The 25083-nt window shown below is 41.8% G+C and overlaps 1 long non-coding RNA gene across 1 annotated transcript in view; it reads right to left on the bottom strand.

Moving 5' to 3' along the window:
• Positions 1 to 1887: 1887 nt before the first annotated feature.
• Positions 1888 to 25083, bottom strand: part of LOC132508311 (uncharacterized) — a 222471-nt gene continuing 199275 nt past the window's right edge. The window contains exon 5 of the long non-coding RNA XR_009536522.1: positions 1888 to 1993. This is a non-coding gene — a long non-coding RNA (uncharacterized LOC132508311). The remainder of the gene's footprint in view (positions 1994 to 25083) is intronic.

Here is a 25083-nt window from a genome sequence, read left to right as displayed (position 1 = left end):
AATACTGGGGAAACCATTACCTTGAGGTGCCAGAGTTCACTAGGCAAAAATGGGCTTAAGTGCAATTGTCAGGTGGATAGAAGGATGGGTCATGGTTGTATAAGTGGCAGTAACTGCCCAATACTGCTACCTCTTTGTCTAAGAATGTGTCACTGACCCTCCATGCCCAAGTGGCAATAACCATGCCTTCTCGTGCTCCCAACACATCCTTGATTACATCACGGGAGCTGTCTGCTTCCTGAAGTGGTCTTTGAGCTCATGGAAGACATAGAACGTGTGCCTTATTCTTCTCTTAATCCCAACACTTAACAGAGGTCCCGGCTCAGAGTTATTGCTCAGTAAAGTTCAGTGAACTAAAACAGTGATTAATAAACTATTAACTGAACAGATGAGCAAGGAGGACCAGACACAGGCAGTTAGATGGGAACAAGAATCTGGAGATCTGTAGTTTCCTGCATTTGGCAAAACGAAAGCACCTCTTTTTCTGCCCAGTACTCAGGGCTGGGAACAGCGGGAGCTGCCATATGGGGAAAGGAGGACAGGAAAGAACAGATTTAAGAGGGTGGTGTCCCTAACGTGCTGGCAGCGGGTGCTGTTGGTGACGTTCAGCTCTGCACGCCAGCCCCAGCAGGGGGGTCGTACGCTGAAGAAGTGGAATCCAAGGGCTTCAGAAGGCAGGATGTTGTAATGGAAAAAGAGGGCATGAACTTTGGAATCATAAAGACCTGGGAGAGAATTCCAGCTACTCTGCTTACCAGCTCTGTGCTTTCTCGTCTGTAAAAATAAGCCCAAGACAGAGAAGAGGACAGGAAAAGGGATGGAGAAAGATACATCCTGATAATGTCTGATATCCTGGAGCCAGCTGTGAAGTTCCCTGTTGGCTAATGCTCATCTGGATTGGTTTTCTGCCACTTTCAACAAAGACTCCTGAATAATAAGCCACACTGGGGGTTGGTTCAGAATCAAGATTATTAGAGAGTAAGTACAAGCCACCTGTTCCGGGACTGTCTTGAACACCTGGACAAGCGCTGTTGCTTCCAGGTAATCTTTGTCCCTGATCCTATTCATGGAGGTGGAGAAAGGTCAGATAGATTTTAAAGACCATGGACAACAGACACCAGCAGGTGACAGGGGTGTATCAAAGACACTGCCTGAGCCATGAGAAATCTAGACAATTTCTAAGCATTTCTATAGTTCAAGTCTCAAGAGCAACTCTCAGAAAAGAAGTAATCGTAAAAGCATCATGCTGTCGAATCAGCAGCAGTACCTACCATTGATGGAGCTCTGATTTTCGATACAGGCAGGAAAAAAGGAGAGTCTGAATGTGATGCTCCTTTCTGGAGTTTACCCAGGGGGAATGTGGAAGGAAAAAGGGCTTCTGGCCAAGGAACCCAAACGGGCTCTTCTCCAGAATTCCATAAACCCTGGCTTCTTACCAAATCGGCACCATGAGACCCTGTATACAATTGACTGTAGCCTACACGTAAGTATTACTTGGGGAGCTTTGGAAAGCACTGATTCCTGGATACCCCTCCCTGCCCCAGGTGCAGTGGGTCTGGGATAAGACCAGGACATCAGGAGCTTTTAAATCTCCACCAAGAGATTCCAGTGCACAGCCAAGAACCACCAGACTTGAAAATAAGTTTCATGAAAGCAAGAACTAAGTCTAGTTTATTCCAAACTCTATCACCAGCATGCAGCCAGTACTAAGCACTGAATCCTTAATACATATTTGTTGAATGAATGAATAAATGAATGAGTCAGCCCCCCTCTTCTGTGCTCACATAGCACCTGACTGTCGTCTCCATATCTTAGTACCCAGGAAAGTGCCTGCCTCATAGCTGGTGCCTATTAAATATTTTGCCACATGGATGAATACATTTAAGTCTCACTTTCTTCATCTGTACAATGGGGATGTCCTTTGCTTCCATGCAGACAAGACAACTGATTATTTGTGAACTTCCAGCTCAGTGAGACACAAAGGATTTTCTACCTGTTGGCAGAAAGTTTGATATTATGAGAACAGCATGGTGCAAATCAGAAAACTTAGTCTGTAGCAGAGCAGAGGCAGCAATAAATGACTCCTCTTTAGGTCAGATTTAAAAACCATCTGTTCGGGTTAATTTTTTTCTCTTGCTATTCTTTATTGGTTTAGCTGTGCTAGCTGCTGCATTTTAACACACTTGTTTTTTAATCATTCAGCCCTCAGCAGGTCATAAAGAAGAAAAACAGGATCATTAAGGTGGTACATGGATCTGCTCTATTATCATAACCACAAGTCCTCTGTCCTTATAGAGGCAAGGAGCCAAAAGGGAAGGGCCAAGGAGACAAAACCCAGAAAATATCCACCATCTTTCTATCTTGCCCTTCTATCTTTGGCTCGGCCACTAGAGCATCTAGTCAGGTTACCATGGTTACTACTAATATAGATGATGGGCAGAGGGTCCTGAAGAATTGTCTGGAAGGTGTGCCTATATCTTCTGAAGTATCTCTAGACAAGTAAATGCCTCTGACCCACCTGAGCCTGTGTCCACAATGTATCTGAATGGAAAAAAAAAAAGAAAAGAAAAAACTGCCTCTTGGTCCTACTTTTCAAATTTAAGAATTTTTTTTTATCGCTGTCATACACACGCATGGTTTAAAATGTCAAAATCACTAGAAGACTTACAATCAAATCAGCAGCTGACTGCCCCATCTCTCCCTATCCTTAAAAGCAAGCAATTTTCACTTTTTTAGCTATACACTCTGCACGTCCCACCATATTAGATTTTTTACCTAAAATGCTAGCTAGTACTGTGATTCTTGATTTCTTGATTTTGGACATTATCTAAATCTATCATATAAAAAATGCAAGACAGCACCTTTAAGTCTCCCCTACACACACCCTCCACTTTTATTCTCCCTCTCTCCTATTATCAATGTTTTTTGTTAAATCCAGTGTTTCTTTGGATGATGTAAATATGTTCATGACTAAGCCAAGTCAAACTAAGAATGCAGTTTTTTTTCCCTTATACAGCTTTTAATTTTTCACAGGGGTAATTAATTGCTTCACTTTCAGTTGTTGGCATTGGGAATTTGCTTCGTTTTCCATGTTCCAAATTTTCTAACAAAGTTTTATAACCACTTTAAATAATATTTCTTCACAAACAAGCATGCCATAATCTCACTGATTAATTTATTTCCTGAACAGATACTTCTGAAGCCCTCACTGGCCTGCTTAAGTTTGTGTTGGTTGGCCTTCCACTCACGGCACGGCTGCCACAAAGGACCTCGCTTCAACTCACTTGGGTGTGGACCTTCTGTTTTGGATCCTGTATCTTCTCTCTTGATTTGCTCCCTTCCTACAAAAAGCTAAATTGAAAGTAAAAATTTTGAGGATTTGCATGCCTGAAAATATCTTTATCCTAATCTCATGCTTAATTGGAAGAGCTAGAGAATTTTAGGTTAAAGACCTAAATTTGTTTTTAAACTTTTAGAATTTTATATTGGAGTACAGCCGATTAATAATGTCGTGACAGTTTCACGCGCACACCCAAGCAACTCAGCCATACATTACTTGTATCTGTTCTCCACCAAACTCCCCTCCCATCCAGGCTGCCACGTAACACTGAGCAGAGTTCCCTGTGCTATACAGTAGGTCCTTGTTGGTTAACAATTTTAAATGTAGCAGTGTGCACATGTCGATCCCAAACTCCCTGACTATCCCTCCCTCCCACCCCTTCCTCCCTCTCCCTTCTCCTTCCCTCTCTGTGCCCCTCCCCCTTCTATTTCCTCTCTCTCTCTATTTTGTGTGTGCTTTTAGGATCTTTTCTTTACTCTTTTCTGGAATTTCACATAAAATTCATATAAGTCCGTTCTGGATCTTCAGGTGGACCTTACAATTTGGAAACTTACGTTCTTCAGTCCTGGGGAATATTCTTATAGTATTTTTTAAAATTAAAATCTTAATTTTAGGATAATTGTAGATCCACATGCATTCATAAGAAAAGATACAGAGAGCAACGGTTTACCCACTTTCCTCCCATGGAAAACAGCTTGCAAAACTACAGGACACGGGTGGTGGTGGTGGGATGAATTGGGAGATTGGGATTGACATGTATACACCAATATATATAAAATAGATAACTAATAAGAACATGCTGTATAAAAAATAAAATAAAATTTAAAAATTCAAAAAAACCACTACATAACAATATAATATTAACAATAATGCAGTAAAGTTCACCTCAGAGATCCTTCATGTGGCCCTTTTATAAGCCACACCCACTTCCCTCCCTCCCCCACTCCCTCCTTAACCACTGGTTGCCATTAATTTGTTCCCCATTTGTATGATTTTGTTTTTTCAAGAACTGTATGTAAATGGAATCATATGATGTGCAACCTTTTAAGATTTGCTTTTTTCACTCAGCATAATCCTCTGGAGATTCACTCAGGTTATTTCATGCAACAATATTTAGTTCCTTTTTATTGCTGAGCAGTATTCTATGGTATAAATGCACCACAGTTTAACCGTGTGTTCTGGCTCAACAATTTTCTTTCGGCACTTGATAAACATTGTGCCACTTCTTTTCTGGCATCTGCTGTTTATGATGAGAAATCCATTGTCATTTAAATGGTTTTCCACAACATGTAAGTTGCCAGTTTTCGCTGGCTGCTTTCACGATTTTTTCACCTTTGTCTTTAATTTTAGAAGTTTAATTATGACGTGCTTTGATCTGGATTTCTTTGGGTTTATCCTGTTTATCCTAAATTCACTCAACTTCTTGAATCTGTAGATTTATGTCTCTTGCCAAATTTGGGAAGTTTTCAAGTCTTCAAGTTTTCAAGTTCTCAGTCCTCTCCCACCTTTTTATTCTCCTGGGATTGTGATGACATGAATGTTATACCTTTCGTTAAAATTCCACAGGTCCTTGAGACTCTGTTTATTTTTTCATCTATTTTCTCTCTGTTGTTCGGATTGGATAATATCTATTCTATCTTACAGATCACTAATTCTTTCCTCTGTCCCTTCTATTCTGCTGTTGAGCCCACCAATGAGATTTTTATCTTGGTTATTGTGTTTCTTTTCAGTTCAGAAATTTCCATTTGGTTCTTCATCTTCTATGCCTTTGCCAAAAACTCCTCTTTTCTCTTTGCTTAAGCTTTTTATCTTTTCATTTATTTCAAGCATGTCTGTAGTTGCTTTTTGAAGCATTTTTATTTGGGCTGCTTTAAAATCAGTGCCAGATAATTCTAACATTTCTGCCATTTCACCATCAGATGTTGTTGGAATATTTTTTCTTTTTTCATTCAGTGTAAGATTTTCCTGGTTCTTGGCATAATGAGTGATTGAACCCTGGACGTAACATATTTTCATATTGTGTTATAAGACTTTATATCTTATTTTAAACATCTGTTTTAACTGGACTTTTTAATCTTTTTTTTTTTTTTTGCCAAACGGCACACGGGATCTTAGTTCCCTGCACAGGGATTGAACCCATGCCCCCTGCATTGGGAACGTGGAGTCTTAACCACTGGACCACCAGGGAGGTCCTGAATTTTTTTTTAACACTGCTCCTTGCATTGTTTCTGTTTCCCCCGAATTACTTTTTTGGTTTCTCTCTTTCTTGTTGGAAGTTTTCTTCAAGAACATGATGATTCTATCTTGTCTGTTCATATTTAAAAGGGAAGCTGCTAAAATGTTGTGAGAGCTCTCTAGGTGTGGGCAGGGCTTGTTAACAGCTATATCTCACTCACTTTAGGATGACTGGGTAGGGCTCCAATAATTTGTTGGGGGAACGAAAGATGCTAGTGTCCACAGGCATTTCCTTTGGGGATAGTTAGTCTCTTCTCCCTTCCTAGAGCCCAGCAATGGAAGGGGTGGGGGAGTTTGCCTCTTTTATTCCCGCCTCTGCTTTTTTTGATGGCTTCTGCAGAATAAACCTGTCTTTTCCAGGGGAGGGGAAAGCTGTGATCCAACTGTGTGGGATGGGAGATGCAATATGGAAAGGAGGGCACTGCTCCTCACAGAGACTGACAAGTTCCTTGTTTTCATCCTTACCTTTCTCTACGCCTCACGCCTCTAATTCCAGAGCACTTCTGAGTTTCAGTGGAAGCAACACAACTTATTTTTTATTGCAAGGCTCCTACTGCTTGACTATCTTTGTTTTAATAATTTTTCATCACCTTTTAAATGACCAGACACTGGTCATCTTTCATCTTATGTTATTACCCCTCCTATTCTTCCTTTTTGTAGGTTTATGCTTCTTCTTATTTCTTTACTTGCATTTCAGAACGGTTTGGGGAAGGGGAGATGGTAGATGCCTATGTTCCATCCACTGAAAGAAAACCTCGAGGTTTTGTTCCTTCCCTGGTCCAAGGTTTGCTGTACTTTCTTTGCCAGTCTCACAAGTCCATTTAAGTGTGGTACGATGCAAAGTAGGAACTCACTTTAGAAGATGTGGAATTTGATGATCAGAGGGGTTAGTGAGTTACCAAAGGTCACACAGCTCCTCAACTTCTGTTCTCCAATAGCCCACAATGACTTAAATAGGCTACCTTCTGCAGATCCTGTGATCCCAGAAATTATCAAACTACTTTTAAAAAACACACCAAATACAAAATTCATTTTGCTGATATCCCAATGGTTTTTCTCCTCTGTAAAATGATGATACTAATCACAGCCCTGCTATGCTTGCAGAGGGTTGGGAGGATCCAAAATGAAGGTAGTTTGGGTGGCCTTTTACCAAAAAGAAAGCAATATATGTTGTAGTGGTCCTGGATGTGTTTGGTTGTCATCATGACTGTTGCTGTTGGGTAATTGTTTGGTCCATATTTGGTGAAATTTGGGCAGCAGCGAGTAACTTGAAAATGCATCATTGGACAAACAAAGGAGAGTCAGCAAGGTTTAATGAGGAGAACCTGAGCTCTGAGTTCAGACAGGCATTGGTGCAGACCCCAGCTTTGCCTCTTCCTAATGATGTGACCTTGGGAAAATCACAGAAACCTTCCTGAGGCTGTATTTGCCTATCTGCAAACTGGGGAGACTAACACCTACCTTTCAGAGATGCTGGGAGGATTATAAAAATCTCACATTTCAAGCACCTTGCACAGAGCCCAGCAGGTGACCTTCCCTTCCTCAAGTCTCCCTTCCCCTGATTCCATCAATAAAGTCTCCTCCTAACACCCCCTCAGGCCAACCTTCCATGTTGGACATGAGAATAAAACCTTATAGTCAAAAGAGTCCAAAGGCCCCGGGAAGAGCACATTTGCATTTAAAAAAAAACTATACTTTTTCATTAACGTTTCTAATAAACCAAAGCCCCAAGGAAAAGTTAAAGGAATTGGCTTTACTTCACCCAATAGAGAGAGGTCTTCGGTAGGTTTCATAACTGCCTTCAAGTGATGATCAGAACTGATCATCAGCAATAACGTGCATCAAGAGTCCATGGACACAGTTACAGCCCGAAAACCCACATAGACAAAAGGGAAATGAAGGAACATCGGCTACAAATGTGAGGTAGAGAAGTAGGAAGCCAGAGGAAGCTGCGGGCTGTCCTCTCTCCCTGCTCTTGATTTATTCCTGCTACTTACTGGGCGGCCGCCCAGCTCTCCCTACCAGGATCACTGAGCTTATTATTCTCAGGGCACGTGGTGATCTTTCACACATCCATGCCTTTGCGCACAGGGCTCGCTGCCCGCCGTGCCCTTCCCTTTACCCCAGCTCCTTCTGGCACACCTTCATCTTGCAAGTACTCTCTACCACCTCCTCTAGGACTTCTCCACCTGCTCTCCCCGGCCCTTGGCTTCTCCCACGGCACTTTGGACTCACATCGATGACAGGACTTACTACAGTGCGTTTTACTCTTTGCTTGCATATGCTTCCCTACTTGACTTTGGGGGAAAGGCCTGCATCCTGTACATTGGTTTTATACCCTCCCAGCATGCTAGCTAATTACCTAGTATATGACAGGGGCTCAAAACTGCATGTTGAGAGAATTAATGAATAGAAGAATGAGTGAATTCAGCAGGCATGACCACCAAGCTCAACAAAGTTGTCTTTTTTTAAATGATTCCTCCTAGACGCTTCTTTCTGGCTTTGTAGCTTGCAGAGGTGCGGGGGAGGGGCATTAGGAGGTTGAGTTTAATCATGCAGGTGAGTTAGTGCCTCTCTTGCAAAACGTCCCACCATTCTATGCTCACACTTCCCATGTGCCATGAAGCCCCCAAATAACCAACTCATGGAAATTCCTGCCTCAGCACTTGCTAACGCCTCTTACGAGAAAGCCCACTCCATTCCCTTCTGCCTGGATAACATCTTCTCCTCTTTCAGGACTCAGCTCAAGGATCAGTTTCTCTGGGAAGCCTTTCCTGTCCCCGTGGTTTAATTTAGGTGCCCTTCCTAAGTCAACCCTAGCACCCAATTTGCCTTTATCCAGATATTGAGTGGTTATTGCAAAAGGAAAGTAAATTGGATTAGAGCAAAATCTCTACTACTAGAGATGGAGTGAAAAGATATTCAGATGGTCAAGTCAATAGGACTTGATAATGAATCGGGTATAGGCAGGTAACGGAAAAAGAGTCCTCAAGAGTAAATACTTTGCCCAAGTTTACACAGAGTTGACAGGTAGCACAGCTTACATTCACACATCTCATTCCAAAGCCCTTGGTCTATATCATCCTGCTATTCATTAGCAGCATTTCATTAGCAAATATTTCATTATTTCATTAGCAATATTTATTCAGTCACTCCACAAATACACGTTGAGCCCCTACTATTACCAGACACTGTTCTTGGAATTCATCAGGGAGCGCTATACGAAAAGATCCTCACCCACATGGAGCTCACGCTCTGTAGGTTATCTTCCTCTGTTGGCCTGAGCACCCCTCATTCCTCGTTTCCTCAGTGCTCAGCGTCCCTGCTTCCTCAAATCCGATCAGTTCTTGATTGCTCCAAGTTTAAGTTCCTTTTCTAACTAACCCAGCATTCACTGACTTTTCTCAGACCACCATGATGCTCACTCTAATTTCTATCTGTTGCCTAGAGAATTGAAGAGCCCTATAATGTTTGAACCGAGGAAGATTTTCTTTAAGAAAAAGTTCACAGGATTTGAAGCCACAAAATGCTGCATCTAAGCATGGTCTCTATCATCCCTGAGCTCAATGTTTCCTCAGCCATAACAGAGGATTTGGAAGTTTAGTTGTCCAACAACTCCCTTCCCCATCCTGCTTCCATGGGGAGAGAGTACCTCCTGATCTTTGATGTGGGGCTTGGCTTTGTAACTTATTTTGACCAATGAAACATGGGCAAAAATGGCAGTGCGCCAGCTCCAAGTCCACACATTGGGAGCTCACGGGTTTCCTCTTGCCCTTCGGACAACTTCAGATTCCCACCGTGGAGGAACATGCCCCAGGTAGATGCCACCCATTCAGATCATCAGGTCTAGAGTGAGCTACATAAAGGAAGGCATCTGCCCTGGGTAGCCACTGGCTTAGCTGGATGGTTCTGACTCAGGGTCTGTCGCAAGACGACGATCGGGTGGTCATTCATGGCTTCATTCATCTCAAGGCTTGAATGGGGTAGGATCTGCTTCTCAGCTCACTCCTGTGGCTCTTGGCAGGTCATGTCCTTACTGGCTGTCTGAAACATCAGTTACTTGTCACATGGGCCTCTCCAACATGCATCTTGCTTTCCCAAAGGGAGATACCCAAGCCAGAAGCTGTAGTCTCTTCGTAACCTAATTGCAAAAGTGACACCCCATCGTTTTGCTGTATCCCATTTGATACAACTGAGTCACTAGGTCCAGTCCACACTCAACATAAGGCAGAGACCATTGGGCCATCTTAGAGGCTGCCTGCCACAAATAATAAGGTACTAACAATTACTACTGATAATAATGGTGAAGGGAAAGAGTGTTATTTTTGCTAAAGAATAAAAGAAAGAATATGGGTTCAAATCTCAGCTCTACAACCCACCTAACATGAGACCTAGGACAAGTCACTTACCTTCTCAAAGGCTCAGCTCTCCATTTGTAAACACAGGATGATACTGAATTTTGCATAGATACTACGTGACAGAAGTGAAACAATGGATATGAAATGCATAGTGTGGCATCCGGCACAAAGGAGAGGAAAAATAAATGACGGCATCATTATCGTATCGTGTGGGGTTTTTAGTTCCAGCTAAATGTAATTGCATTTTCCTGGCATATTTTTTCCTAAAGAATTGGCTTGTCTGAGTTACTGGCCAATTTGTTAGACCATGAAAGAAATGCATCATCTGCTTCCAGTTCCTTAGATCTTAGGAGTAGAGATAAAATGCCAATGGATGAGGTCATGAGAGCAACAGAAACCTCTAAATATGTGCTTTCCCAGGTTCTGGGCTCAAAAGCATTCTGGAAGACTCCAGGAATACACAACTTCTCCCCTTCTTCTAGGGAAAGACTGGACTCTGTTAGTCCAAGGTAGCACCACAGACTCCAGCAAGGAGGCCAGGAGAGCAAGGAGGTCTATTCGCCCAGAGTCGTGGCTATTTTAGGTTTAATATTTAGAGAGATAAACTTGCTGTGCCTTTGATATTTGTGAAGGCATTTCTCCTACTCTTGTAGCCTGAGGCCATTGCAGAGTTCAAAGGATAGAGTCAATTTACTGAGTCAGACATCAGGAAGGTCTTTATATTCAGCTCCAGATAAAGACCAAATATTAATTTATAAGGGAAAGATGAAATGTGTCGCTTTTTAACTAAGAAAAAATAGAAGTTGTGTAGATTTCTCACAACTGGGAGGAATTCATCTGCTCCCTAGCCCTTGGGGTTAGGTGTTGAAGTGAAAGCAGTCCTTGGGATTTTTATCTACTTCCACATCTGCAACAGTCGATGAGCTGAGCTGATGTGGAGGAACCACAGGAGCATGAGAAAGGCCACCAGACCCATCAGTGTCTGCCCTGATGTCTGAGTTTCTACCACTTGAGAATCCCTCCACTGGAGAGACAATATGGTTCTGGAGACAGAGCACGTGAATCAAAGACAGAGGGATGAATTATATCTCGGCTGCTTGCCGGCTATGCCAAATGGGCCTCCTGAATTTGGTTTCCTCACCTGGAAAATGGAGAGTGATGACAATACTTGCACACAGAACCTGCTTACGTGAATATGAAAATGCACATAAAAGCATTTTGTCAATGGTGATTAATCAATTCAGCTGTTTGTTAACCAGCATTTAGAATTCTATCTTTGATATTCACAGCAGTTCCGGAAAGAGTAGAGTTCTCATTATTCCTCTTTTACAGGAAAGAAAACTGAGGCTCAAAGAGGTAATTAACCTGCTCTTTGTCGCCCTGCTAGATTTTGTAGTTGTTCCTGTTGCTGCTGTTACTGGTAATTCTCATAATTTCTGAGAATTACTTATAAAATACAAATTTTACCATTCTAGTTACCTTGAGTTGTTTTTTCAGCCCTTACCTCTCCAGCTTAAACTCATTTTCTCAATTTTTATGGATAATAGAACCAAAAGAATCATATAAAATTGCTTCTGCATCTACTATGAAAGTAGCATTAAATGTAGTTTTTATTATGTCATTAAAAGACTCATATATTGTATCAGGTAAAAAATTCCTTTAAGAAAGTCATGTCAGGAAATAAATTTGTACTTCTTTAATAAATGGTATCCTTTCTTCTAACAGATAATAAGAGCATTCCAATCTATCACATTTTCTCCTTTGTTGCTGCCACCAAAAAGTGTCTAAACCACATTGACTCAACATTGTCTCATATTTATCCATTCAATTTTTTTACTCATTAACCAAATATTTAATTTGGTTAATTAATTACATTCTGTTCCAAGCATTGCGCTAGGGGCTAAGGATACTGCAATGGAAGAAATATATTTATAAATTTCTTCTCTCTTAGAGCTTATATTTTGTGGAGAATACACATAAATAACAAACATATATAGTGCATAAAATACTGATAAATACTATACAGAAAAAATGCAGAGAAGAGAAACAAAAAGCATTCGAATAGAGGAGGGGAGGTGATAGGTTGCCATTTTTACAGGACAGGGTGTCAGGAAAGTTATCATAAAAGTGGCGACATTTCTCCCATTTCCAGCTATATCTTAGTCAGCTTAGATCAGACCAAGCTTCTCCCTGAAGACAACCAGAAAAAAAAAAAAAGATAATTATTTTTAAAATATTAAAGAGCTATTTAACTTGAAGGGCCAAGATTCAAGAGAGAAGAGAAGCACAGAGAAGTGAGCCCTACATCCTGCCTCTGCTTGAGGTATTTGCTCATTAGTAAATAATGACCAAGAGGCCAAGAAACCAAGAAGAAACTGTGCTGAGAGGCTGAGAGTTCAGCCATATCAAAGGGCTAGGGAGAAAACATTGCAATTCAGAACAGGTCACGGAGGAGGGGACATGGTAGATACCACGGGCTTTCAGTTGGAACCACTGAAGTTCTACAACCCAGGAATAAGGGCATACTAGAAATTTGCCAACTTCCGCAAAGACTGAAGACACAGCTTCAACTCAGCTCAATCCCAGACTGGCTTTTTATCCTCCTAATCCCTAAATTCCTGCCAGAGGAAGATAATTTCCTCCCAGAGTCTCATGTTAGTTCTAGAACTTTTTCACACACAGTAGCTGGAATTCAGTGAAATTTACCAGGCGTATCAGGAGACAGAACCAAAAACAAGAGAAAAAAAGCAGAGGCAATAGTAACAGACCCAAAAGAGGTCCAGAAGTAAAATTTTAAATAACTGTGGTTAATATGTGCAAGAAAATAAATGGCCAGGCAGGAAATTTGACCATAAAACTGGAAACTATTTTAAAAAATGATTAAATGGAAACTGTAATATTGAAAATATAGTATCTGAATTTAAGAACTTAATAGATTGGTTTAAAAGAAAACTAGGCACAAAAGAATAAAGGATTAATGAACTAAAAGACAGGTCAGTAGAAAATACTCAGACTAAATCACAGTGAGACCAAAGGGTGGAAAGCACAGAAAAAAAGAATAGGATACATTTGACACACAACCAAAAGATTTAACAGTAATTAAAGTCCCGGAAAGAAAGGACAGAAAAAATCAGTTGAAAAGACTGTGACTGTAGACTTTCCACAAATAATGAGCTAATGAAACGTATCAAGCCGCAGATTCTTGAGCAAAGACCTGAGATAGACCTCCACTACTTTATGGTGGAGCTGTGAAGACATCTTAACTCTGTACTAGAGTCTATACTCTGAGCCTTGGGCACAGCAAGTACAAGCATTCTAAGGCAAGGATTCCAATTTGACTGGAGATGAGTGAATAAGCAGGAAAGTAGTAAATTAAGTCAAAGGGGTGAAAGGGCAGGATCAAGTAGAGTCTTGTTGAACCCTTTAACCTATTTAGTTTTTATTCAATGTGACATGGTAAACCCTTTTCTCGAAAGAAGCATAAAAACATAATCTGACTTATCTCTGAAAAGGAGCAATTACCATGAAGAGAACAAGTTTCTTATTATTCCTAGCATTAGTTTTCTATCATTGCACCACAATTGCCTCAAATTAAGCAGCTTAAAATAACACACCTTTACTATCTCACAGTTCTGTAGGTCAGAATTTCAGGCAGGCTCATTTGGGCTCTCTGCTTGGGGTCTCACAAGACTGAAATCAAGGCACAGGCCACACTAGGATTTTATCTGGAGGCTCTAGGGATAGCATTTGCTCCCAAGTTTGTTCAGATTATTGGCTGATTCAGGTCCTTGTGGTTGTAGGACTGAGGTACTCATTTCCTTGCTGGCTGACTCTCAGCTCCTAAAAGCTGAAGGCATTCCTTGCATTGTGCCCCCTCCATCTTCAAAGCTGACAATGGCACATTGAATTCCCCTCAAGTTTTAATCTCTGATGCCTCTTCTACCACTAGAAGGAGAAAACTTTCTGCTTCTAAAAGACCTAACTGATTTACTAAGGCCACCCAGTTAATATCCATATTTTAAGGTCAACTTATTTGGGACGTTAATTATATCTGCAAAATCCCTTCACAACAGTACCTAAATTCATGTTCAGTTGAGTAGCCAGGGGACTAAAATTTTGGGAGAACATCTTTAGAATTCTGCTCATATTTCTAATTTTCAAATGAGAAAAATGAGACACAGGGAGGTTGTGACCTGCCTAATATCACACTACTAATTATAATTGCCATTGCTTTTTTGTTACTGGCCAGTACATTAATAGACTAGGTAGGGAAGGCAGGAGAAAAGAAACCAGTTAGAGTTCTATTACAATAATCCAGGCCAAAGATGATTGAAGTGTTGATGAGGGTAGTAATAGCAGAAATTATAAGAAACAATTAGTTCTGGATATATATTGAAGGTATAGTCAGCAAGGGTTGTTGATTGATCAGATGTGGGATCTGAAAGGAGGTGCCAAGATGACTGCAAGGTTTTTGTCTGAACAAATAGAAGGACTTTTACTGAGAATATATTTACTAAGTTTGGGAAGTCTGGAGGATGAACAGGTTTGTTGGGGGAAGATCTGGTTTTAGACATGTTAAATTAAGATGTCTCAGGCATTCAAATGAGATGTCTAGTAGGGTATAAATTTGGAGTTCAGGGGGCTTGTCAGTGAATAGATGATATTTAAAACTCTGAGACTAGACGAAATCACAAAAAGAATATAAGTATCATTAAAGAAGAAAAGAGGTGCAGAAACTGAACCCAGGATACTCAACACTTAGAGGTCAGGAAAAGAGAAGGAACTCAAAAAGGTGATAAAGAAGGAGCAGCCACTTATGTAGGAGGGAATTCAAGAAACTATGGTGTTCCAGAAGCCAAGTTAAAGCATTTTACTGAGGAAGGAGTGAGAGGTCATCTGTGTGAAATGATGCTGAAAGGTAAAGTAAGATGAGAACTCAGAACTAACCATCATATTTAACAACACAGAGTTTATTGGAAACCTTAAAAAAGAAAAACAATTTCTGGTGTAAGGATGAGGGTACAAGCCTTATTGGAGTAAGTTTCAAGAAATAATGAAGAGAGACACTTTGGAGAATATGAATATAGACATCTCTTTTTCATTGTTTTGCTGTAAAAACAATCAGAGAATTTAGGCCTAAGACGTACAAAAGCTGTAAAGAGCATCACTTCAATCCTAACAACAAGAATAAGGGGGATAGAATACAAAATTATTACTTTCCTTGAACCCATCAGACAGCTGAAGTCACGGGGCTAAAAAATAACCTGAAATCCAAGGAAAGACAGACCTTGAAACCTGGCTCACCTGTGGCAGACCACAGAAGAAAGAGATGCTGGGCACCATACAAGCAGCTAAAAATAATCCAACAAACTGCTAAAGGCTAGATGTGGGCTAGTATGAGAGTGTAAAACACTGGAAGCCAAAGCAAAAGATGAAACACATAGGGGGCTTCCCTGGTGGCGCAGTGGTTGAGAGTCCGCCTGCCGATGAAGGGGACACGGTTTTGTGCCCCGGTCCGGGAAGATCCCACATGCCGCGGAGCGGCTGGGCCCGTGAGCCATGGCCGCTGAGCCTGCGCGTCCGGAGCCTGTGCTCCGCAACAGGAGAGGCCACAGCAGTGAAAGGCCCACGTACAGCAAAAAAAAAAAAAAAAAAAAAAAAATGAGGAAACACATAAAATTCTCAATTTATCCAAAGGAGGCAACAAAAAAAAAAAAAAAAAGAGAGAGAAAAGAGAACAAAGAGTAAATGGGACTAATAGAAAACAGCTGTTAGATTTAAATCCAAGTGTATTAATAATTACATTAAGTATAAATGGTCTAAACACTCAAATTAAAAGATTGATATTATCAGATTGATTCTAAAAGCAAGACCCAATTATATGCTATCTATCAGAAACAAACTTTAACAATGATTGTTAAAAGGATGCAAAATACTTACCATACAAATACAAAAGAGAGCTAGAGTGGCTGTATTAATACTAGGCAAAAATAAGACAAATATGTGACAAATGTCAGACAATTTCAAAGCAAGGAAATATATCAAGGATAAAAAGGAACATCATTTAATTCTAAATTGGTGAATCCTTAATATGTATGCACTAAACAACAGAGAGGTGCTTGTTTGTTTGTTTTGAGCAGAAGGAAGGGTCAGTATCTGGAGGACAATATAGGTTTAAGAGAGGTATTTTTTAGGTAGCAAAAATCATAGCCTATTTCCATGCTGATGGGAGTGATCCAGTTGAAAGGGGGAAATGGATGACTTAGGAAAGAAGAGGAAGACTTTATGAAATGATACCCTTGAATATGCAAGAGTGTGTGCTAATTAGGAAACCAAAGTGTAGGTTAGTCTTAGATAAGACTGGTCGTAAACAGTAACAGGAGAAAAGGCAGAGAGGTAATTCCTTTAGGATTAACATGTAGCCTTTCTCTTATATGTTGCTCAAGAGTCCTTACTCTATACTTACTTTTTAAAAAATTTTACTTGAATTATTTAAACTAAAAAAAACAACAAAAAATTCATACATTTCTCCCACCTTCCCATCCCTTGCCTCTTGTAATCACCAATCTGTTCTCTGTATCTATGAGAGATCATAGTATTTGTCTTTCTTTGTCTTATTTCACTTAGCATAATGCCCTCAAGGTCCATCCATGTTGTCACAAATGGCAAGATTTCATTCTTTTTTATGGCTGAACAGTATTTCATTGTATGTAAATATACATATACACACACACACATACACCACAGTTTCATTGTCCATTCATCCATTAATGGACACATAAGTTTTTTCCATATCTTGACAACTGAAAATAATGCTGCAATAAACAAAGGGGTGCATGTATCTTTTTGAATTAGTGTTTTCATTTTCTTTGGATAAATACCCAGAAGTGGAATTGCTGGATCAAACAGTAGTTCTATTTAGTTCTATGTTTAATTTTTTGAGGAACTGCCTACTGTTTTCCATAGTGGTTGCACCAATTTACATTCTCACGAACAGCGCACAAGGGTTCCCTTCTCTCCACATCCTCACCTATACTTGTTATTTGTTGTCTTTTTGATAATAGCCATTCTGACAGGTGTGAGGTGATATCTCACTGTAGTTTTGATTTGCATTTCCCTGATGATTAATGAGGTTGAGCATCTTTTCATGTGCCTGTTGGTCATTTGTATGCCTTCTTTGGAAAAATGTTAATTCAAATGCTCTGCCCATTTTGTAATCTGATTTTGATTTTTTGCTATTAAGTTGTATGAGTCTTTCATATATTTTGGATATTAACACTTTATCAGATATACAATTTGTAATTATTTTCTCCTATTCAGTAGTTTTTTTTCCCCTGTTCAGTATATTTACTTTTAATATCATTATTGTGTAATTTTAATCCTCTTAAAATTTAAACCATCTTAAATTTTTTGTGGGGGACGAAATTTGGAATATATAAATATATTAATTTTTCAGTTTAACGACTTACACTTCAAGTTCTGGAAAAACTGAGCATGGATAAGGTAATTTTGGTGAAAGAGAGAGAGGAAGCAGAGATCAAAAGCAAAGTACTCTCGGGACTTCCCTGGTGGTCCAGTGGGTAAGACTCCGTGCTCCCAATGAAGGGGGCCTGGGTTCAATCCCTGGTCAGGGAACTAGATCCCACATGCATGCCGTAACTAAAGCCCAGTGTGGCCTAAATAAATAAATATTTAAAAATACATATATATATGGAAAGATCTCTAAAATAAGTAAAAAAAAAAAAGGCAAAGTACTCTCCTCAGAATGTAGACTCATTCTGTAGGTGGAGAGGAGGGATGCATTACAGGATCCTGGGCAAACAGGAAGCAGTTTAAAATCCCTGGGTTCCTATTCAGCAAACAGCCATGGGCCAGGCACAATAAATAAGCACAGACCCTGCCCAGTGGGTAAGGAATTTAGGAGCAAAAAACTGCTCTGAAAGGTACAAAATCTCTTTTTGCTTATTTTGTTAGCTGAAAAATTGGCGCAAAAATACATGTTTTCCTACCTCGCAAGGCCTTTCTGAATATCATATGACAATAATAAACTGCAAAGCCTTGCACAGAAATTTGATATTTTATGGGATGAAATGCCAGCTAAGTCTACTTCCAACCCTGACTCCTCGGTTTCCATGATTATATGAGAATAGGTGATCAGACTGAAAAGAGAACCTTTGTGTCTCTACATGAGTATGGCTCTCAGGTTATCTGGACACAGGATAAGAGATCTCTACACTGAGATCTTCCCACGGGCTGGCTACTATTTCCCATTTATGTGTCAACTCAAATGGCAGCTCCTTAGAGAGGCTTTCCCGAATTATCCAGTCTAAAATACCCCCACTCCCACCCCAGCCACTTTTATCTTCATAAAATTTATCACTATATAAATGACATTTTTGTGTCTGTTTCTTGTTTATGCCTGTATACCTCTCCTATTATAAAGAAAGCTCCATGCGAGCAGGACGTTTGTCTTCCTCACCTATGTGAGTGAATAAATGAACGAACAAATGCATTAAAAGACAAAGCACAGGCTTTGGAGTAAGACAGACCTAGATTCAAACCTGGCTAACTGGCTGACCTTGGGAGAGTTACTGAATTTCTGTTAGCCCCAATTTCCTTCCTGGGAAATGCAAATAATAATTCTTGCCTGGGGTTATTGCAAAGATGAAAACAAATGCAATCAGGACATGTAAAATACCTGATACTCTTAACAAGTAACAGCTCCAAGTTCAATTATGAGGAGATATGCCGTTGGCCAAAGGAAAGGAAATGGAAAAGGGGGTTCAATCGTGCACTCTCATCTGAAAGTAGGCTCCGCAGTGTTTCCTGAAGAGCACATGTGAGAGTGGGGTTTGATAGGGCAGTTCTGATGCAACCCAGCTGTCTTACCAGTTCCTTGCCCTTTCTCCTCTTTGAATGACCGGGACTCCATCTGTGGGCCTTCCTGCATTGTGCCATGTCTTGGGGGTGGTATAAGAAGGACTTGCCACTTTGGGACATCCGCAGTGAACTTCCTGGCCACACTTCACCCACCTCTGAGAATCAGCATGCCCAGACTGTTGGACCATCTCCTTCCTCTCCTTCCCCTCATCTGCTCTCCCTCCTGCCAGCTGGGCTTCCTGCCCCCAACCAGCTGGCATCTCCAGCCAAGCAAGATGATGCCACCTAAAGTTCTTCAGACTTCTTTCCAAAGGAACCAAGCAGAGAGAGAAGGAAGCAGAGTCCTGCAGCCTCGCTCAATGTCTTGCTAATTGCTAAATAATTTGCCTGATGTTACAGCGCTGTGGATGAGGAAGCCAGCACTCTAACACAGGAGCACATGGCCCCAAGACCTCTAGTCCTTGGCCATACATGCTGTATCTCATAATGGATAAACATATAAATTCCTGGGGGTTTGTATAACCTGTCTTGATCACCATTCTTAGTCCCTAGCTCAGGTTATACAAACCCTCTTGTGGAGTTCCTGGTGGGAGAAATAATAAATGAACTGCGCAGTAAGAGCCATTCATCTGCTCAGAACCCTCCAGTGCCTCCCCTCACACTCAGGAGAAACCACATCTCAAAGTCTAGAAGCCCTACATGACCCACCCCCTACTACCTGTCCAACCCATGCCAGCCTCTTTCTTCCTGGCTCCCTCTGGCCTGCCGCTGGCCCTGGAACATGTCAGATGTCCTTCTGTCTCCACGCTTTGGCACTGGCTGTTCCCTCTGCCTGGAACACTGTTCCTCCAGGCAGCTGCATGGCTGATTCCCTCACCTCTTTCAAGTCGGCTCAACTATCTTATGCCGAACACCTGTCCTCCTTCCACCCCACACTCCCCTTCCATTTTACCCTGCTCTACTTTAAACGTAGCATGTAATAGTTTCTCCAGTAACATAGCATGACTTTATTTATTATTTATTCTCTGTTTCCCTCTATCAGAACATAAGCTCCATGAGGGTGGGGATTTTTGTCTGTTTCATTCCCTGATGGTGCTCCAAGCGTTAGAACAGTTCCTGACACGTGGCAAGTTCTCACCATGCCTGTGGAGAATGAGTGGAGGAAGGAGAAGGGCAGGGTAGTGAGAGAGCAATTTACAAAGAGGACCTGATGTAGTCTGGGCAGGTCACAGTTGGGATAAGGATGACGTGAATCGGAGGTGACGAGATGAGAGGTGGAGAGGGAAAAGAGGCGGTGCTGCTGAAGAAGAACACAGTATAGGCAAAGGTCTGTGGAGGGGAGGGGCTTGTTAGCCTTTAAAATTAGAATGTTAAAAAAAGAGTATGCCTGTCCTGCCCTAGGAATAAAGATGCAGATGTAGAGAATGGACTTGAGGACACGGGGAGGGGGAAGGGGAAGCTGGGACGAAGTGAGAGAGTGGCATGGACATATAGACACTACCAAATGTTAAACAGATAGCTAGTGGGAAACAGCCGCATAGCACAGGGAGATCAGCTCGGTGCTTTGTGACCACCTAGGGGGGTGGGATAGGGAGGGTGGGAGGGAGACGCAAGAGGGAGGAGATATGGGCATATATGTATATGTATAACTGATTCACTTTGTGATACAGCAGAAACTAACACACCATTGTAAAGCAATTATACTCCAATAAAGATGTTAAAAAAAAAAAAAAAGAGTATGTGGCTGGTGCACGGTGATGAGATGGTGTTAGTGAGTCAGTCGGTCACCCAGCCAGTGATGGATCTGAAATCTGCCCCATGCAAGGGGGTTCAGCCTACATCCTCTTTATCCCAGATCTGCACAATCCAGTGTAGTAACCACCGGCCACACGCTGCTGGTGAGCACTTGAAATGTGGCCAGTGTAACTGATGAACCACATTTTTCATTTTAATTAATTTAAATATCAATTTTAAAACTGATATTCAATTCAGTTATTGGAAAATTTGTAAGAATGTTTGAAACAACCTCGGTTGTTGTGAATCCACTTTTCCTACCGCAAGTTTTATGAAATTTAAGTAAAAATCAAGTCATTCCAATAAAAAGTTAGAATCCAAAGAGAGATGTGTTAAATGTGTAAAATTCACACATTTCAAAGACTTAGTATAAAAAGGGAATGTAGAGCTTCTGGGCTGGTGAACACGTGGAGATTCAGGGAGAGTCATGCGCTCAGAGGTCAAAGGACATAAAAGCCCCATGCCCTTCCCCCATACCCTGCCTGATGCATCTCTTCCATCTGGCTATGCTGACTTATGTCTTTTATAATAAATCAATCATCTAGTAGGAAAACTATTTCTCTGAGTTCAGTGAGCCGCTCTAGTAAATTATTCCAACATAAGGAGGGGTTGTTGGAACCTCGGATCTATAGCCGGGCCAGCAGAAGCACAGCTGACAACTTGGACTTGCAATTAGTATCTGATGCGGGGGTGAGGGAGAGAGTCTTGCAGGACTGAGCGCTTAATCTGTGGGAACTGATGCTCTCTCCAGGTAGACAGCGTCAGAATTGAGCTGAATTGTAAGACACCCGGCTGGTGTCAGAAAATCGCTTGGTGTGGGGAAAAAACCCATACCTTGTATTTGGAATCAGAATCGTCAGGAGTATTTTTTGTAATTGCAAAATGTTAGATACAACTTAAATGACCATGCATAGGAGAATAGTTGAGACAAGTTTGGTACAACTATACAATGAAGGGCTCTGAAGTTCAATTAAGAATGAGAAATCGGTCTTCCCTGGTGTCGCAGTGGTTGAGTCCGCCTGCTGATGCAGGGGACGCGGGTTCGTGCCCCGGTCTGGGAAGATCCCACATGCTGCAGAGCGGCTGGGCCCATGAGCCATGGCCGCTGAGCCTGCGCGTCCGGAGCCTGTGCTCAGCAGTGGGAGAGGCCACAACAGTGAGAGGCCCGCGTACAGAAAAAAAAAAAAAAAAAAAGAGAAATCTTTGGGAATTCCGTGGCGGTCCAGTGGTTAGGACTCTGTGCTTCTACTGCTGAGGGCCCAGGTTCGATCCCTGGTCGGGGAACTAAGATCCCATAAGCCACACAGCGTGGGCAAAACAAAACAAAAAAAACGAGAGAGACAGAGAGAGAGACAGAGAGACAGAGAGAAATCTTTGTGTACCAATATGGAGAGATTTCCAGAATATATTTTTAAGTCAAAAATAACAAAGTGCCAAAGAATATCTATAGTGTGAACCCTTCATATAGGAAAGGGAGGGATATTTCTTTAAAAGTATATCTGCTCATTTTTGGAAAAGGATACGATGAGGACAGGAAAGATAAACCAGAAACTAAGGAGAATGCTTTCTCAAGGCTAAGGGACAAGAACAGGGTATAAAGAATGTTGGCCTAGGAACTAAGTAGTAGGGAGGGAGAGGGAGAGGGGACACTTCTGTCAGTCTACCTTTTTGTACACCTTATGAGTTTTAGGAGCATGTCAAATAATGAAAATCAGTCACAGTGTGGGTATCCTCCCCCCCCCAAAAAAAGGGAATATAAAATACCTTTATCATATTGACTACACAGTGAAAAGGCTATATTTTGGATATAGTATGTTAAATACAATATATTATTAACGTGAATTTGCCTGTTTCTTTGTACTTTTTAAAATATGGCTGCTAGAATTTTTAAAATTATATATGTAGCTTGCATTGCACTCCTTTTGGGCAGCTCTGCTCTCTGCTATGAGATCCTGAAAAGGTCAAGCTTGTCTTATGCGTATTTGTGACCCTGGTACCCAGCTGGGAGGGAAGCTGGTACAGAGAAGCGTCTCCAGGGAGGATCGCTGTGAGTTCCTCCAAGCCCCCGGTGCCAGACCAGCCTTCTCGCTCCCAGAATCCTCCAGCGGCATTCGATCCTCCCCGGAATAAAGCAAGCGCAGAGCTGTGCCAGCCAGCAGCACGCTACCTGGAAGGCACTGCTATTTAGAGCGGACGCCATCCGTGAGAACTAACAGTCCCTCAGAATTCTCAGAAGAGTTTGCCTTTCGATGAGAGCCCAGCCCGATTAGGAAAGAGAAGACAAATTTGTGGGTGTTTTTAGGCCATCCAATGTACAGTCGGGAGCACGGAAACTCAGATCTGTCCTCCTCCAGGAGACTGAGCACAGCTGCAAAGTCAGAAGTGGGCTTTTGCACGAGGAAAAATAATTAGCTTCCCTGTAAACAGGCTCCATGGAGAAAGTCAGTGCACGGGTCTGTCTGAGGGGGAGAGAGAGGGTGCAGGGCGGAGGAGGGGGCCCCTCAGAAGTTAACAGAAGCAGCCACTTCATGGGAGTTTGGTGGCAGCTGCTTGGCGATGAGATTTCCATCTCATCTTATTCTCTCACTGGTCATTTGTGAACATTGCTTAGTGCTAACTGAGAAAAATTACGAAAATAAAACCCATCTTGGAGAGCTCTCCCTGCCAAACCAATAAATAAATTGGAATTCTCTTGGTTAAGGGGAACCGATGTGTAATCTTGAGTCTCCGTGCAAAGACTCAGAGACAGATAGCCTCTTGTCTCTTCCTTTTCATCAAAATTGTGTCCAGTACGTTTCAGTGAGAGAAACAACTTGGCAGGAAGTGACTAGTTCTTCACTCTGATCTATGATGAGCAGCCTTTCCCCGTTGACTGGGTTCACTAACAGCCACAGGCAGTGGGAAAGCACCGAACACAAGTCTGGAGATGGTGGCACTGATTAGTTGTTCTTGGGCACGGACATCTGGGTTACATCTGGAAATTGCTACATTTTTAAGAAGTGGTGTAATTTCTTGACATCTCTGACAACATCATGAGGGTGTATCCCCTTCGCATTTTGTCTTTCGAACTGCCTAACTCACATGCTCACACATGGGTGTGCACACCCACATATAGCTGATTATTTATAAAGCACTTTAGAGTTTGCATAACACTTATCATAGGACTCATCATTATAACATCATTAAGTATCTGCTATTATTATTCCTACTCTCAGAAGAAGAAATTGAGGCTCAGAAAGGTTCATTGACTTGTTCGAGTCACAGAAGGAGAGTGGCAACCAGGACTAAATGCAGGTCATCCAACATCCAGGCTTGGGATTGCTTCCTGTATAACACTCTATCTTCAACAGTCATTCAACAAACACCTATTCAGCGACTACTAATAATGATGACTGTGTGTCTGCCGTGTGCTTTGTGTTTTCCATACATTAGCTCATTAATTCCTCAAGCAACAGCCTGAAATATGTAAATATCAGGAAAGTTCATCAGACTTCCAGTTAATGACAGAGGATTGAAACAAGCTTTTATTTTTTCTCCATGCTAAAAATCCACTAAAATAATGATGGGGCTTCCCTGGTGGTGCAGTGGTTAAGAGTCCGCCTGCCGATGCAGGGGACACGGGTTCGTGCCCTGGTCCGGGAAGATCCCACATGCCGTGGAGCGGCCTGGCCCGTGAGCCATGGCCGCTGAGCCTGCGCGTCCGGAGCCTGTGCTCCGCAACGGGAGAGGCCGCAGCGGTGAGAGGCCCGCATACCGCAAAAAAAAAAAAAAAAAAAAAAGATGAATGAGATTTTTGAAAGGTCAGCTTACTACATGTCAAGTTTTCCTTTCTTTACCCGGATCACCTCAATTTTTTATTTTTAATAAATTTATTTATTTATTTTTTGGCTGCATCGAGTCTTCACTGCAGTGCATGGACTTTCTCTAGTTGCAGAGAGCGGGGGCTACTCTTGGTTGCGGTGCATGGGCTTCTCATTGCAGTGGCTTCTCTGGTTGCGGAGTACGGGCTCTAGGCACCTGGGCTTCAGTAGTTGTGGCACACAGGCTCAGTAGCTGTGGCACACGGGCCCACCTGCTCCACGGCATGTGGGATCTTCCCGGACCAGGGCTTGAACCTGTGTCCCCTGCATTGGCAGGTGGACTCCCAACCACTGCGCCACCAGGGAAGTCCCTGGACTACCTCATTTAATGCTCACAAAATCCTACAAGGAAAGTCTTCTTATTATTCTCGCTTTACAGATTAAAAAAATTGAGGCAGAGAGATGCTAACTAGCTTGCCCAAAGATACACAGTTAAAAAGTAGTGGCACTTCCCGAGCGCTGCATCTTCAGGCCCTGTGCTCTGAAGCTCTACAACTGTAGAGGAGTAGAAAGTATTTAAACTCACAGTGAAGATAGTACCTGCAGGAAATCCATTAGCGGTTAAGGGATTTCATCAAAGTTCTGGGAAATAGCACGGAGAAAGGTGACTGATGGC

The sequence above is a fragment of the Lagenorhynchus albirostris genome, chromosome 17 (assembly GCF_949774975.1).
Source record: "Lagenorhynchus albirostris chromosome 17, mLagAlb1.1, whole genome shotgun sequence".
Lineage (NCBI taxonomy): Eukaryota > Metazoa > Chordata > Mammalia > Artiodactyla > Delphinidae > Lagenorhynchus > Lagenorhynchus albirostris.
Note: the sequence above shows the minus strand (reverse complement) of the source record. Positions and strands in the feature narration are given on the sequence as shown.